Raw genomic sequence first — 16,874 nt, forward strand, 5'->3', positions numbered from 1 at the left:
CAGAATGATTTCTTTCCCCCTCCTTGTTCCTTGCCATAATGGGATACTCACGTGGAAAAAACCGAAATGTGACCCCACCATACAGCATACAAAATAATAATAATAATAAAGTAACTTACTGGTCCAGTGTCTCACAGCCAGTTCTGCCTGACTCTATGTCCAGTTTTTCTCTCTCCGTCACCTCAGTTGGTTCCTACATACCTTTCTGCTTCTGTTATAGTAATATTTTCAGAGACTTGAATATTTCAGTTGATTTGGTCAGAAATGCTTGTATGAATTTTTAAATCCTTAAGCTACTCATGCTTTCTCTCTTTCCTTATCCTGTGAGTACTATCTTGAACAGTAACTTTGTCCCCCAGTACACACCCAGAGCAAAAGAAAGTGTAAATTCCTCTAGTAAGATAATTGAATCCTTCTCAACCACCCAGCCTACAGTTTTGCCTTCATTTTTAATGTTTGCTGGTCTCAACAGAAGAATAAATTGTGTTAGTGGACTCTTGAAGTGATGAGGATTAAGGTTCTAGGTATGGATGTGCTTGCAACTGAATCGATTGTTGTTGGTTTCTTACATTAAGACCACCAGTAGCCATCTGTTGGACAGGGAGACATCTTTTTTTCTGGCCTAAAGCTAAGCCAATCTTAGTCAGAGGAAAAAATGTCACTTTATTCTGCATTCCTTCTGTTTCTTTAGGGGTGTACTATGTTTAATAAAGCATGCATTAGGAGAAACTGAAAAAAGTTCTTTGTCTAGTCTTTTTTCTCAATAGGTTTAAATTGTCCCTAAGTGAGTATATGTGTTTTAGACCAAGTACCACTGGAGAAGTTGACACCTCATTATGTGTAGATTATTGCATTTGTGGAACAAAAGTGCCTTTAGGTGATATATTTACTATGTGTCATAAAAATTAATTTGTTTTATTACTGTGTGTTCTGTTTTTGGGCATCTTTAATTTGAAGATATATTCTGGTAGATTAGTTTATGATGTTTCTAAATAATAAATCATAAACACCAATAAAAGAAAACATCTAAAATGTGCATATTTTGGAGTCAATTAGATGATGGTTAACCTTATGTGGTTTTGCCATAATTCTTACTATTGTCATTTCCACCTGCTGTCAAACAACAATTCATTATTGAAACATAAGATGCACAATTACAAATGTTAATAGAGCATCCTGCTGCATCTCATTTCCCTTTGCATTATAGCACAAGTTTACTCTGGGGACACAAAGATACCTTTATACATTATTCATAGTAACTATAATTAGACACTCAACTTGAGATATAAATATATTCATTATTTATCTGTTTTGTTAGTCAGAGGCTATTTTTAAACTAGAAAAACAAACTTTATAATTCAAATAAGAACCACGGGGCTCTGCTTAACACAGAAAAATGGAAGAAAGGAATCCATGTTTTGAAAGGCCGAACAATGGACTTGGAAGGTCTAAGTACAGGCTTTGATTATTCAGTGGCTAATGGGAAATTCTTTGAAACCTTTCATAGTCTTGTCTTTATGGGTAATTCAGGGTAATAATTTGCTCCTGACAGGGATTTGGTAAAAATAAAGTAAGAACTCGGTGAAAAAGTGCCTAGAAGGGACATGATACCTGGTACATATCCAATGAAAGTGCGTTGTTTTTAATATGGCATCTGAAGATTCAAAAGACAGTAGAAAATTTCCAAAAATTAATTCACAAAATATCTCTTTAAATAACAAGTTCTCATCATGTAACGTCACTGATTTAATAGACTTTCTGAATGCTTAGCATGTATATAGCAGTGAGTTCAACAAAAGGAGTTTGCTCTAGCCCTATAGTCTAGTTGAGGGAGATAAGTAAGGCAATTAGGTGAAATGGTTGAGCAAGAAAGTACAGTGATACCAACAGCAAGTAATTTTGAATATTTGAGGAAGAAAATGTCACAATGGGCTGGCAAAAAAAAGGGGGGGAGCTTAGCTTATTTCCAAATGGTGTGCAGGAAGGTATAAAGGAAAGATGGAGAGAAATATATGTTTGGGGAACATTAAGGAGGTCCATCCAATTTAAGATTTTTGTAAGTGGATTGGTGAGGTAAATTTGAGCATATTTTAAGTTGAAATTCGGACTGATGCAAGATGGTGGTGTAGGGAAGTGTGGAATTTAGTTAGTCCTCTAGAGCAGCTAGTAAATAGCCAGGGACTGTCTGGAACAACTGTTTGGGGAACATACATAACAGGAAACATATTGTACACCAGTCTGGAATGGGTGGAAAAGCTGAGATCACAGCACAGAACTATAAGTAAAGCCCCCAAACTATGGAGACTGGTGTCCCTCCCCCACTGGCATGGCAGGCTGTATTGGTGCACTTCCATGGGGAAAAAGAAGCACTCTATACTAGGAGCAATGAAAGGTAGCTCAACCAAGCTCCAAGTGCAGTTTTAATTAACACATTTTGATGGCTGAGTACAAGCTCTGAGCACAGATAAACCCAGAACAAGCAGAAAAGGAACACTGAGGTCTCTCTCAGCAGAGAGGAGGCAGGGCTGACGGGGAAAAAATGGAAGCTTTTGGAGTCAGCCAAGCTCAGAATACAGGAAGAGGACTGTACCCCAAGAAAAGAGGGGTAGACCCAGCTCAAGTGGTGGCCTTCATTCAGAGAATTCAGACCCCAGGGTCTGGGAAATAGAAAGCAGATTAAGCTTACCTTACACCTCAACCTCTGCTTTAATGACACTCCTGCCAGGGACAGCATCTGCTGAGAATTAAAGGCACAGCACCACCTCACACTGGTGGGGATCTGGGGGTTGATAGGCACCACCCACAGGTCAGGGTAGGAGAAGCACAGAGTCTAGAAGTGTCACAGGAAAATCTGACGAACTGCTGGATCTCAACCTCAGGGATACTTGATACTGATAAGGCCCTCCTCCTGAGACCTGGGCCTGTCTTGTCTGGGAAAATCTGATTGGGGGAATTCATACCTGGGGAGAAACTCCTCAAAAAAAAGGGTTCCATACCATCAAAGGAAAAGAAAACAGAAAAACTAAGAGCTGAAAAATTCAGATCAGTTAAACAGAAGCTATGCTAGAAGTCTAGAATAAGTTGAACTGAATGTCAAAGAACAGAATGAGAACAAAGCCAACCAACAAGAAAACCCTACGTAGAAGATTGCAAATGGCCTTTAAGAAAAACTAACTAATGAGACAGTTAGGTGAAATGGTTGAGTAAGGAAATCAGATGCCTCTCAAAGGAAAAGATGGCAAAAGAGAACTCAAAAGCTTTAAAAAACAAATGGTGGGATTTGGGGAATAAAAGGCAAAGCAGAAGAGATTAAAAACACAATGGAGACATACAATAGCAGATTTGAAGAGGCAGAAGAAAAGAGTAGTGAACTAGAGGACAGAACATCTGAAATCCTGTACACAAAAGACTAGAGAAGGAAAATAATGGAAAAATATGCGTAGAGTTTCGGGGAATTAAATGACAACATGAAGCACATGAATATACGTGTTATGGGTGTCCTAGAAGGAGAAGAGAAGGGAAAAGAGACAGAAAAAAAATTGAGGAAATAATCAATGAAAATTTTCCAACTCTTATGAAATATAAAACTACAGGTCCAAGAAGCTCAGCATACCCCAAACAGAATAGATCCAAATGGACCTACTTAAAGACACTTACTAATCAGATTGTTAAATGTCAAAGACAAGGAGAGAATTCTGAAAGCAACAAGAGAAAAAGCAATCCAACACATAGAAAGGAAACTCAATAAGACTATATGTGGATTTCTCAGTAGAAACCATGGAGGCAAGAAGGCTGTGGTATGATATATTTAAGATACTGAAAGTGAAAAACTGCAAGGCAAGAATTTTATATACAGCAAAACTGTCCTTCAAAAATGAGTGAGGGGGTGGGCAATGGTGGCACAGTGGCAGAGTTCTCACCTACCATCCTGGAGACCCTGGTTTGATTCCCATGCCTGACCATGCAAAAAAAAAAAAAAGAAAGAAAGAAAAAAAAGAAGACAATGAAATGAAATGAGTGAGAGAGGGTAGCTCAGTGGTAGAATTCTTTTCTGAAATACTGGAGACCTGGGTTCGATTCCCAGAGCCTGCCAATGCAAAAAAAAAAAGGAGAATTTAAAATATCTTCAGATGATCAAACACTGAGTTTGTGAACAAGAGACCTGCTCTACAAGAAATAATAAATGTAACACTACAGGCAGATAGGAGAAGACAGGAGAGAGGTTTGGAGAAGATTGTAGAAATGAAGACTATCAGTAAGGGTACTGAATAAGGTCATGACACATGCAACAACATGGAAGAACGTTGAAGACATTATGTTGAGTGAAATTTTCCAGAAACAGAAGAACAAATTCTGTATGGTCTCACTAGTATGAACTAAAATTAATGAGCAAACTTTGAAGTTAAAGTTTCTCAATTTATGAGATTATAACCTGTGTTGTAACCTTATAACACAGGTTATCAGATGATAGAAAGAGGGAAGAGATTGGGCGTTTGATGCTGAAGAAGTACAAAGTGTTCAACAGGATTGGATGTAAAAATCCATAAATGGATAGCACAATACTATCTCATGGTAGCACAATATTTTAAGTACATTGAATGAAGCTGAATGTGAGTATGGTTGAAAGAGGAATGCTAGGGGCATTTATGACACCTAAAGGAGAGATAGAAGATACAGATTGGGACTATATAACTCAGAGAAAACTAGAGTGGACAATGATGGTGATTAAATGTATAAATTTAAGAATGTTTTTACATGAGGGAGAACAAATGAATGCCAACATTGCAAGGTGTTGAAAATGGAATGGTATATGGAAAAATACAATCAATGCAAACTAGAGTCTATAGTTAACAATGACATTGTAATATGCTTCCAGTAAATGTAAAAAAGGCAATATACCAAAGCTAAATGTCAATAATAGGGGATATATAGGGGGGTATTGGATTCTTGGTGTTTTTGTTGTTGTTGCTCTTTTTTATTTTATTTATTTATTTATTATTCTTCATTTTTTCCCTCTCCTTCTTTCTTTGTGGAAGAAATGGAAATATCCTCATATGTTTTGTGGTGGTGAATGCAGAACTACATGATTATATTCAGAACCATTGATTGTTTACTTAGGATGGATTGTATGGTGTCTGAATAAAACTATTTGAAAAACAAGCAGAAAGATATGAATGCTGTAGAAAAATGTGGGCAGAGATGTACCTATTCACTGTTGGTAGGGAAGTAGGATGGTGCAGCCTCTCTAGAGGACAATGTGGTGCTTCCACAGGAAACTAAGTGTAAGAGTGTCATATGAGCCTGCAAACATGTAATTAGGTATATACTTGGAAGAACTAAAAGCAGAGACACAAATGGACATTTTCACACTGGTGTTTATGGTGCAATATTCATGATTTGCAAGGATTGAAGTTGCATACAAGTACATCATCTGATGAATGGAACAGCGAAATATGGTGTAAAAATGCAATGGAATATTGAGCAGCTGCAAGAAGGAATGAAGTTATTAGGCATGCAACTAGGTTAGTGAACTTTGAGGACACTATGTTGAGTGAAATAAACAAAAAATGACAAGACAAATGTTATAACACCTCACTTATATGGACTAACTATAATGTGCAAACCCTGAGAATTGAATTTGAGAGCATAGGTTATCAGGCAAAGGCTTATTTTAAAGGTTCCTAGATTGTAGCTCCTCCAGCAGTCACATCTTCTCATGAGTTGTAACAATTATTTCTAAATTTTGAGATGCTGAGCTCTTGTATATAACCTGGTCATCCCCTGGAACTTTGACTATCTGTGTGATACCTGAAACTCAGAGCTAGAGTTATGCATCTATGAAATTAAATATTACCCCATACAGCAAATGTTTAAAAAGGTGAAAAGGAGATCAGAATTCAATTAGAGATAAGAATGAGGCTTATTTGGTTAAGAGCAAGGTAAGTCAAAATACAGGGTAAATGATATTGACTGTGTTTTAAAACTTTACTTCTGTGTCAGGCCAAGGGAAGAGATGTTTATTTGGTGCAAAATTCATACTTTTTGTACCACATTATCTCATTTAACTTATATGGTCAGCTTATTTGAACACCATAAATACATGGAACCTTGAATAGGGGGTGAGATCTTGTTGGTCTTTGCAGGTTATTGTGATGCCCCACTTTATCTCAGAGTAATCTGGGCAGAAAATTTTTTAAAATATGTATTAGCAAAGTCCCCTAGAGCAACCGGTAAAAAAAGTAGAAATGACAAACTTCCTCATCTGGAGAATTCCTGATATTTTTGCAAGCATTGGGAACTACCAATATAATTGCCCAAGCCCTCAATCTTGGGGCTTTCCCTTATGAAACTTATTCCTGCAAAGAAGAAGCTAAAACTACTTATGATTATGCCCAAGAGTCACCTCCAGAGAACCTCTTTTTTTTGTTCAGATGGGGCCTCTCCCTTCAAGCCAACTCTTTAGGTAAACTCACTGCCCTCCCCCTCTATGTGGGATATGACTCCCAGAAGTACAAATCTCCCTGGCAACATGGTACATGACTTCCAGGGATGGGCCAGGACCTGGCATTGTGGGATTAAGAAAACCTTCTTGACCAAAAGAGGGAAGAGAAATGAAGCAAAATAAAGTTTCAGTGGCTGAGAGATTTCAAATACAGTTGAGAAGTCATTCTGTGGTTATTCTTATGCATTATATAGATATCCCCTTTTAGTTTTTAGTGTACTAGAATAGCTAGAAGGAAATACCTGAAACTGTTGAACTGTGATCCAGTAGTCTTGATTTTTGCAAATGGTTGTATAACTATATAGCTGTAGTGGTGTGAGCATTTGATTGTAAAAACCTTATCCAGTATATGGGCCAATGAGTAAGAAAATAAAGACAAAAAAATAAATAAATAATAGGGGACATAAGGGATATGGAATGTTTTGGGTGTTCTTATTTTTATTTTTTGGGAGTAATGAAAATGTTCAAAAATTGATCGTGGTGATGAATGCACTGCTATATGATGATACTGTGAATGCACTGCTATATGATGATACTGTGAACCACAGTGGTTCACAGTATCGCATATTGAGGTATGCGATTATATCTCAATAAAATTGTGGTTAAAATATTTAAGTTCAAAGGCCCATAAAAGCAAGCTAAAGAACTTAAACTTTACTTAGTAAGCAATGGGGATCCACTATTGTAGTCTTGCGGATAGATGAATATGAATGTAATTGGTGTGGGTTGGACTAGATGTAGGGAGGTCATGTGACATGACTGTTTACATAGAGTAGGGGGTGGTGATAGTATATTAGGAATAAACAAAATAAAACTATAAGCATTGATATTTCAAATCCAAGACTTAATGTCAATTCAATATAAAGGCTGAAGAAGTTGAGAAGTAAACGATGGCTACAAGACTTTTAAGGGTTGAAGACAAAGTATCTAAATAAAACAAAAAGATAAATTAGGGAGAACTAGGTTTGTTGTCAGTATTAGTTTTTGAGGTGATTGACAGGATATTGGGGATTCAACTGGCGGTTGCAGACATATAGAACTAGTGTGGTGCTTAGGTGAGAGATCAGTATTAGAGATAGTCATAGAACCATAGAATGCTTTTTCTAATCTAAACTATTCTTAACTCCACGTAAATATCTTCAGTGGTCCCTTCATCCTATAAATGTCATTTGCCCTTAATCTTCATCCTCTTCCAATTAGCAATCTCTTTGCCTTCACAGCCAACCTTCTTAGAGTCTTGAAATGTATTCTTATGCCCATTATCGCCATTTTCTTACCTGTTATTTCCTCACTGCAGTCCAGTTTTTGTCCCTACACTCTTCTGTATATTTCCAAAATGAATTACTGCCCTCCAGATTGAGAAAGAACCAAAGGAACGTCTTTCCTTCTCCTTTTCCTTTGGGTTGTTTTTCATTAGCAGTTTTTCAGCAATGTAACAATGAAAGGACTATAGCCATTGATGTGTAATAGAACTGCCATAGAATCATGTATTAGCTGGCTGACCTTTAACGAGTTATTTGATCATAGTTTCCTTATCTGTAAAATAGGGACAATGAAATCTGCCATATAGATTTATGTGAGGCTTAAATAAGTAGATGTGTGTAAAGCCCTTTAGACCTAGTAATTGCTCAATAAATATTAGCTTCTTTCTCCTTTGAAACATCAGTCACTATTGAGCACGTCTTTCTAGAAATTTCTTCCCTTTGATTATTATATTACCTCTTTCTCCTCGTTTTCCTCCTCCTTCTCTTCAGCCCTTTTTCCTTAATTTGTGTCTTAACCAGTGGTATGCATTAGAACCGAGGTTCTCAAACTTTGTGCATCAGAAACCCCTGGAGAGTTTGTTAAAGCATAGATTGCTGACAGCCCCTCTACCAACCTACTCCCTAGTTTCTGATTCAGTATGTCTGGGACAAGGCCTTACTTTGAGAACCACTAACCTTGAGTTCTGTTACAGGATTCTTTTCTCATTCTATGAACCATCCTATAAACCTCTATGAAACCACTTGAGAGCCTTCATTTACACTTGTGACTCATATTTTTAATCCAGAGAAAACCGCACTCCTAGATTCCATATTATTTTCAACTGCGCATGAGACTTCCCCACCAGAATGTCTCTCAGGCACATCATAATCCAACATGTCGAAGCTGATTCTAAAATACATATGGAAATATAAATCTCTATGGTTATTAAGGAAAAGGCTGAGAATAGTAATAAGGGGGATGGGAACTAGTCCTGTTGAAACTTAACTGTGGTTAAAACAGTTTGGTACTAGCACATAAATAAACAGATTAATGGACCATAATTGAGTCTAGAAATTGATCCAAAGACATAGTTTATTATATGATTTTAGAAGATGATTTTATCTTGAAATATAAGAGGTATTTCTAAGCAAGACACAAAACCCTGAAGCCATAAAGGAGAAAAGTATATAATTTGACTGTGACAAAAGTTAAAATATATATTAACTCAAAAAATATAAAAGTCTAAAGAAAAAAAAATGGGAAAAAGGCAAAGGCCAAGTTCCCTTAATATATAAAGAGCTCTTCAAATAACTAAAGAAAATACCAAGAAAACTTTATGTAAGAAAGTCACCTGGTGGGCGGGCCGCGGTGGCTCAGCGGGCAAAGTGCTTGCCTGCTATGCCGGAGGACCTCGGTTCGATTCCCGGCCCCAGCCCATGTAACAAAAACGGAGAAACAGAATACAATAAAAAAAACAAGAAAGTGTTTGAAGATGTTTCCCTTTCTTCCTTCCTTCCTTCCTTCTATCCTTCCTTCCTTCTCTCTGTCTTTCCTTAAAAAAAAAAAAAAGAAAGTCACCTGGGGGAGCTGGGGAGAAAGGAGGAAATATTCAACTTCCCCACCTGGGAAATTCCTGATATTCTCACAAGCAGTGGGGACAGCAAATTCAACAGACTGAGCCCTTAACTGTGGGGCTCTCCCAGATGAAGCTTATTCCTGCAAAGAAGAAACTAAGCCTACTTATAATTATGCCTAAGTCTCATCCCAGAGAACCTCTTTTGTTGCTGAGATGTGCCCTGTCTCTCTAAGCCAACTTGGCAGATGAACTCACTGCCCTCCCACCTACATGGGACATGACTCCCAGACATGTAAATCTCCCTGGCAACATGGGACAGAACTCCCAGGGATGAGCTGGGTACCCGGCATCATGAAAATGAGAAAGACTTTTTGACCAAAAGGGGGAAGAGAGAAATGAGACAATAAATTTTCAGTGGCTGAAAGATTTCAAACAGAGTTGAGATATTATCCTGGAAGTTATTCCTACATATTATATACATATCCCTTTTTAGTTTATGGCGTATTGGAGTGTCTAGAGGAAAGTACCTGAAACCATTGTACTGTACTCCAGTAGACTTGATTCTTGAAGAAGATTGTATAACTATATAGCTTTTACAGTGTGATTGTGTGATTGTGAAAATCCTGTGTCTGATGTTCCTTTTATCCAGGGTATGGACAAATGGGTTAAAAAAAAAACAGAAAGGATAAAAATAAATAAATAATAGGGGGAGATAAATGTTAGAAATGTGATAGATTAAAATACTGTGGGTCAATGAGAGGGAGGGGTAAGGGTATGGGATGTATGAGTTCATTTTTTTTTCTTTTTCTGGAGTGATGCAAATATTCTAAAAATGATCATGATGAAGAATACCCAACTATGAGGATATTGTGAGCCATTGATTGTATAATATGGTTGAACTGGGTGGATATTTCTCGATAAAAATATTTAAAAATAAATAAATAAAAACTTTACGTAAGAGAAAAAAGAACCTAAACACACAGTTCAGAGGAAAATAGTTGATTTATAATAAATAAATGAGGGGGCGGAACGATAGTTCAGTGGTAGAATTTTCACCTGCCATGCAGGAGACCCAGGTCTGATTCCCACCACTTCCCACCCCCCCCACCCCCAAATTCAACAAATGGTGCTGCAGTAATGAGATAGTCATATGGAGAAAGAATGAAGTGTGACCCTGCCATACAGCATACAGAAGAAACAGAAAAAATGCTCAACAAGACTCATCATTAAAGAAATAATAGATTAATTTAAGCAATAAGAATCAACTCAGCTTCTCAGAAGCATTTTTTTGCTTGAATGTAGAGAAACAAGCCCTCTTATACCTTGCTACTCAAATTGTGGCCCTTGGACCACCAGCAGCAACATCAACTGAGAGCTTGTTAGAAATAAAAACTCTCAGACCCTACTCTACTGAATCACAATCTGCATTTTAATGATATACCCAAACAGCCTGCATACACATGTAAGTGTGAATAGTGCTGCTCTAATATAGTGTTGGTGGAAGTGTAAGTTAGTATTACGTCTTTGGATTTCAGGTAAACTTTATCACAATTAAATATTTGCATGTTCTTCAAAACAAAAGTTCCACTTGTAGAGATTTATCTGACAGATATAATTGTATGTGTGGGTGTGAAGACATGTACAAGAATATTCATTACAGCATCGATTTGCAGAAGATGAGAAACAACCTCAGTATCCATCAGCTGTGTAAAAGTTAAAGTATGAAAAATATTCACACAGTGAAATGCTATGCAGCTATTAAAATTTTGTGAAGTATATGCAGATGTGAAATTATCTCTGAGATATATTGTTAAACACAGAAAGCAAGGTTCCAAACAGTATGAATAGAATGCTTTTTTGTGTTTTACTATTATGGTACCCTTTTTTTACAAATAATATAAGTGAGGCAGAGATGTGAAATAACTAGCCCAAGGCCACACAGTGGATTCAAATCCAGGCAGTCTGTTTACAGAGCTTGTGCTTTTAAGACTATAATATACTGCTGCTCAAGGATAAACCAGAAACTTTTAACAGTGGTTTCTACTGGAGTGTGAGGGACTTATTTTTATAAACATTGTATATACCTTTGTACGTCTGGATGGTTTGCCTTCTGCAAGTATTACTTTAAAGAAGAATAAAGAAGAAAAACTTAAAAATCAACTTGTCCAAAACGGAACTACCACCTCTCCCCACTACTTCTTTTGGTGTTGGTAACAGGCTGCATCATTTACTAAGGTGCAAAATCTGCTAGACACTCTGGACTCCTTCATCTACTTTATCTCTCATATCTGTCCAATAAGACATCAAGACTGATTTTACCTCCTAGATTAGACAGTTCTCAAATCTGCCTCTCCACTCTAGCCCTGAATCATACCGCATTCATTTCCTAATTGGTCAACCTGCCTCTTCTCTCTCTACAAACTGCCAACAAATACATCTCTCCAATATGCAAATCTAATCCTGCCACTGGTCCCAGTGCCTGTGAGAAAACTCCAAACTCATCATCATGGCAATCTAGACCTTCCATATTCTGGCTCAGCCTACCTTTCTAGTCTTACCTCCTACCACTCCCTCTTCACACATCCTACCCATTTTTTTTCACATTTTCATGAATATCACATGCCATTCCTTCTACAGAAGTACCTTTCATCTGAGTCAATTCTGATCGCTCTTTCAAGACCAGGCCTCAAGCATGACCTCCATTATGTAGCTTTTCCTAACTGCAGGTTGCTGCTAGATGTTGAGTATTCTGCACCAGGTCGATCAAGTTACCCTATGGTACTCAGTGTCCCACTGGGAATGTTCTCAGTATCAACACGCTCCTGCCTGAATGCTGTGCATTCATATTCCTTGTGGACTTCCCAACATATAGATGTAGTGCCCTGTTGCCTATTTCCTCAAATATCCCCATGGTTAGCTCAGGGTCTTCTTTTCCCCAGGCCCTCCCCCCAGTCTCCCAACACTTTTCTTGGTCACCCAGGATTTCTGGAAAACTTTCCCCTTTATTTCCAGCTTTAGATTCATCACCTCCCACCACCCCCCACCCCAGTCTTCTGTCCTTACTTGTGGGTTAGTGTGTAGGTTAAGACACATGGGCTCTGGAGGTTGAATATCATGTCTGTCATTTTTTAGTTATGTGATCTTGGGCAAGTTACTCAACCTCTCCTCATGCCTGTTTTTCCCTTTTGTAAAATAAAGATGACAATAGCAGCACCTACCTCATAGGGTTGTTATGCGGATTAACTATTTTAATATTCGTAACCCATAGTAAGTAAAATAAAATTTCTCAAAGTATAAATTGGAGGAATTTTCTCAAGCTGGTATAGGAGGCAAGCCCTTTTATCCTTTGGGGCTTTTTTCTACTAAGCGTAGCCCACTAATATTAGGAAGAATTGTACATTAGAAAGGAAGAATCCCCACAACTTAGCAATTTTCCTTTATTTCTGGCTTACTTCCTCAACTGGGCAGATTGAAAGCTTCTTGAGGGCGAGGACCAAATTGCAGAGCACCTCTTAGACACAGAGTTTATTCCCATCAGTCTTTTGAACATTGTAGGTTTCTGGAAGTAATCTCGGTATGTGAAACTTTTGTACAATTTCAGATAGAGCCTTCTTAAAATTAAATCCATAGTCCTTACCGTGACCTACTTACCTGACTCCTGGCTACTTTTCCAACTACATTTCGTGCCCCTCTTTTTCTTGCTTATTCCAGTTCAAGCCATTTTGGCTTTCATGCTGTTCTTGACCGTGGCAAGCTGTTCCTGTCTCAGGCCCACCGCCTTTGTTGATCCTCTGCCTGGAAGATCCTTCGTTCAGATATTTTCACGGCTCTGTCCCTGGCATCATTTATGTTGCTGCTCAAATATCACCTCCTAGCAAAGGTTTTTCATGATTACACTCTAAAATAGCACTGGCCCCTACCCCACCAGACCCTGTCAGTCTAACCCCTTACCCTGATTCCTCTTTCTTCATAGCATCTGACATATATTTATTGAGTTCAGCTCCATGAGGACTGAGGTCTCAAGTATTTTGTTCATTGATTTGTCTCTAGCATCTTGAACGGTTCTTGCTTGGCTCCCAAGAACTAATAAATCAATGACTTAAATAAATGAATGCATTCAATACAGGTATCCATGTAGGAGGGGAAATACAGTAAACTCATTTGACTCCCAGAGTTTTGAATACTTTACATTTATTAATAATTTTCACTCCATGATTCTATCTTTCAGTTTTAAAGTTTTCAAATTAGACATATCCATGTATATTTTTTCTTTTAATTTCACAAAACTCATCTTGAAAAATTTAAAGTCCATTTTAAGTCAAGTTCAGTTTTCGAAAATAACTGGTTTGTCTCTTCCATTCCAAGGGGAAGGAATTTGTATGATTGAGCACCAGTGTGTGTGTGTCATAGAGAAAGAGAGAATGGTTACCAGCAGTGAGGAAATTGAATGGTGAGTGGGTATTTGGAATTGGCAGTAGGAAAGTCCATGTTCCCCAGAAAGAAAATAACCTTATCTCAACTGCTATATTTTTGGTAAACTGGTGTTCTAAATCTTCTTTAAAAACAACTAAAAGCCAAGGAGACAAAAGCTTCGTGGACTATAATTTTGTGAATGTAAATATTCAGATGGGAGGATTTCCTATGGGCTCATGCAGAATTATGGAACCAAGTTAAAGCTGCCTTCTATTATGTACATAGCCATTGACAGTTGAAGGGAGATTCCCAGTCTGCCTTGGAAGACAAGACACCATACGAGTCAAAGCAGCAGGAGCCAGCAGCAGTATTTTAAAGAGGCCATTTGAAGATGTGTTTTTAATGTCTGATAACATTCTTGAGAATAATAATTCACAAACTTGAGCATGCATCAGAATCACTTGGAAGACTTGTTAAAACTCAGATTTGCTGGGCCCTATTCCAGTTTCTGATTCAGTAGTCTGGGGTAGGGTCCCAGAATTGTGTTTCTAACAAGTTATTGGGTGATATTGATGTTTATCTATTTAAAAAAATTGAAAATCACTGGTTTAGGAAAAAAACAGGAATTTGAAAGCAAAAACCTTGGGTTCAAGTCTTATGTGATTTACTTCACCTTTCTGAGCCTAAGTTTCTTCTTTTCTAAAGTGGAGTTTATACAGTTGTTGTGAGGATTAAATGGAATATGTCTATGAACATTGTTCTAGTTGGCTAGCTGCCGGAATGCAATATACCAGAAATGAGTTGCTAGTTTACAGCTCTAAGGCCAAGAAAATGTCCCAGTTAAAACAAGTCTATAGAAATGTCCAATCTAAGCATCCAGGGAAAGATACCTTGGTTCAAGAGGGCTGATGAAGTTCATCTGAGGAGGCACATGGCAAACAAACACAGTCAGGGTTTCTCTCTCATCTGGAAAGGCACATGGTGAACACGGTCAAGGTTCCTCTCTCATCTGGAAGGGCACATGGTGAGCAAGGCATCATCTGCTAGCTTCTTCTCCTGGCTTCCTGTTTCATGAAGCTCCCCGGGAGGCGTTTTCCTTCTTCATCTCCAAAGGTTGCTGGCTGTGGACTCTCTGCTGCAACATTCTCTGCTCTCTCTGAATCTCTTTCTCCAAAATGTTTCCTCTTTTATAGGACTCCAGTAAACCCATCAAGACCCACCCAAATGGGTGGAGACATGTTGTCACCTAATCCAGTTTAACAACCACTCTTGACTAAATCACATCATCCAGGAAGATGATCTGATTACACTTTCAAACGTACAGTATTGAATAGGGATGATTCTACCTTTATGAAATGGGATTTTGATTAAAACATGGCTTTTCTAGGGGGCATACATCCTTTTAAACCAGCACAAACATTCTTTATGAACTATCAATATAGTGTACAAATACTAGCAATTAGATTGCTTCACCCATCGTACTTGCAGGCTCACCACCACCACCAGATTTCCCTGTACTTCATCCCCGTCTACCAAACTTTCTTTCCACCAAGTCCATCAACACCTGGAAATGAACTAAAGCCAAGGAGACCCTGAGGAGAATTAGCTTCAACCTTTTAGGGCATGGCCTTCTTTCTGATCATCACTTGACCCTTTGCCTTTACCTAGCCTTCGCTCAAACTATTCCTTGTCCTTCCAACACTGGCATGCTGTCACAGAATAGAACAGCTCCCAGTGCTAATAATTGGGTAAAAAAAACTGTCCGGTGGAGTTCTTAAAAATTTAGTAGAACAAACAGAGGAATCCCTGCCAAGCAGCAAAGCTCTGTTGGGGAAGATCATTTTGCTTGATTGGTGGGCTCTAGGCTGATATCTCTGAGGGCAAAATCCAGATATTTGAAATAGTTAAGTGGAATCACAAGTACATTTGCAGATTCCTGATTTAGGAATGTGTCAGACAGTTGTGTCAGTTCCCAGGGCAAACGATATGTCCATGTAGAATGTAGCTGTCAACTTTCTTTGGGAACTTTTTCTCTTTAGCAAAGTAATACATGTGTGGTATAGAAAATTTAACTTTTTTCCAAAGTATTAAAAAATCAAAATGGGGACGGGTAATGGAGGCTGAGTGGCAGAGTTCTCGCCTGCCGTGCTGGAGACACGGATTCCATTCCAGGTGCCTGCCCATATAAAAAATAGGTAAATAAAAATGACCCTTAATTCTGCCACAAAAAGACAAATAACCACTGGTAAGATATTAGTGCATTTGCATCCAGCCTTTTTATATGTGTATATTTATTTATAAATATATGTATATGCGTATTTTTAAATTGGGCTGGTACTATGTACAAGTTTGTATACTATTTTTTCACTTACCATTATGCCACAAGTCTTTTCCAAGAACATTATATAGTCTTCAAAAACATGTTCCTTTTAAGGGCAGACTTATTCTATCACGTAGATGCATAATACTTCACCTAAATCTTCCTAAATTTTGAACAGTTAGGATATTCCCAAATTTCACCATTATAAATAACTCTGAAGTGTATGGCACTTCATATAAATCAATGTGTGCATCTCCATTTGCTTTCTTAGGATAGACTCCTAGAAGTGGAAAGACTGAATCAAAGGATGGGAACTTTTTTTTCACATACCCTAGAACTCACTTTTTTCCATACAACTCAGTAGGTTTTCATATATTCACGAGGTTGTGTACCCACCACCACTCTCAAACTCCAAAATAATATAGAATACATCACGAATTTGTATGTCATCTTTGTGCAGAGGCAATGCTAATCATCTTTGTATTATTCCAATTTTAGTATATTTAGGCTAAAGCAAGCGCATTAGGAACATTTATGTCTCTTGATAACAAAGGGCCAAATTGCCCTCTAACAAATGCTCTCTAAATAGGTATAAGATTGCTTACTTCCCTGAAACTCTGATGACACATTAATAAAAGAAAATCTCTGTCATTGAAGTGGCATTATATCATTTTGTCTCTTTTTTTCGCTCTTCTTCCTCCCCAACCTGAAATACAGATGTTCTGCAGGGATCTGGCATCTACCCTCTCTCCCCTTTGCACATATGCACTTGGGCAATTACAACCACTGCAGCAGTCTCAGCTGACTCCTCTCTATGA

General features: G+C 37.9%; 1 protein-coding gene and 1 non-coding gene across 3 annotated transcripts in view; one reads left to right on the forward strand and one right to left on the reverse strand.

Moving 5' to 3' along the window:
• The window catches only part of SHROOM4 (shroom family member 4), a 289,038-nt gene that overhangs the window by 217,428 nt on the left and 54,736 nt on the right, over window positions 1–16,874 (forward strand). The gene's annotated exons all lie outside the window — the stretch shown is intronic.
• Window positions 16,472–16,574, reverse strand: LOC143672289 (U6 spliceosomal RNA). The gene has a single exon (XR_013169758.1). It is a non-coding gene; the product is annotated as a U6 spliceosomal RNA (small nuclear RNA).

Source organism: Tamandua tetradactyla, chromosome X (genome assembly GCF_023851605.1).
Source record: "Tamandua tetradactyla isolate mTamTet1 chromosome X, mTamTet1.pri, whole genome shotgun sequence".
NCBI classification, from domain to species: domain Eukaryota; kingdom Metazoa; phylum Chordata; class Mammalia; order Pilosa; family Myrmecophagidae; genus Tamandua; species Tamandua tetradactyla.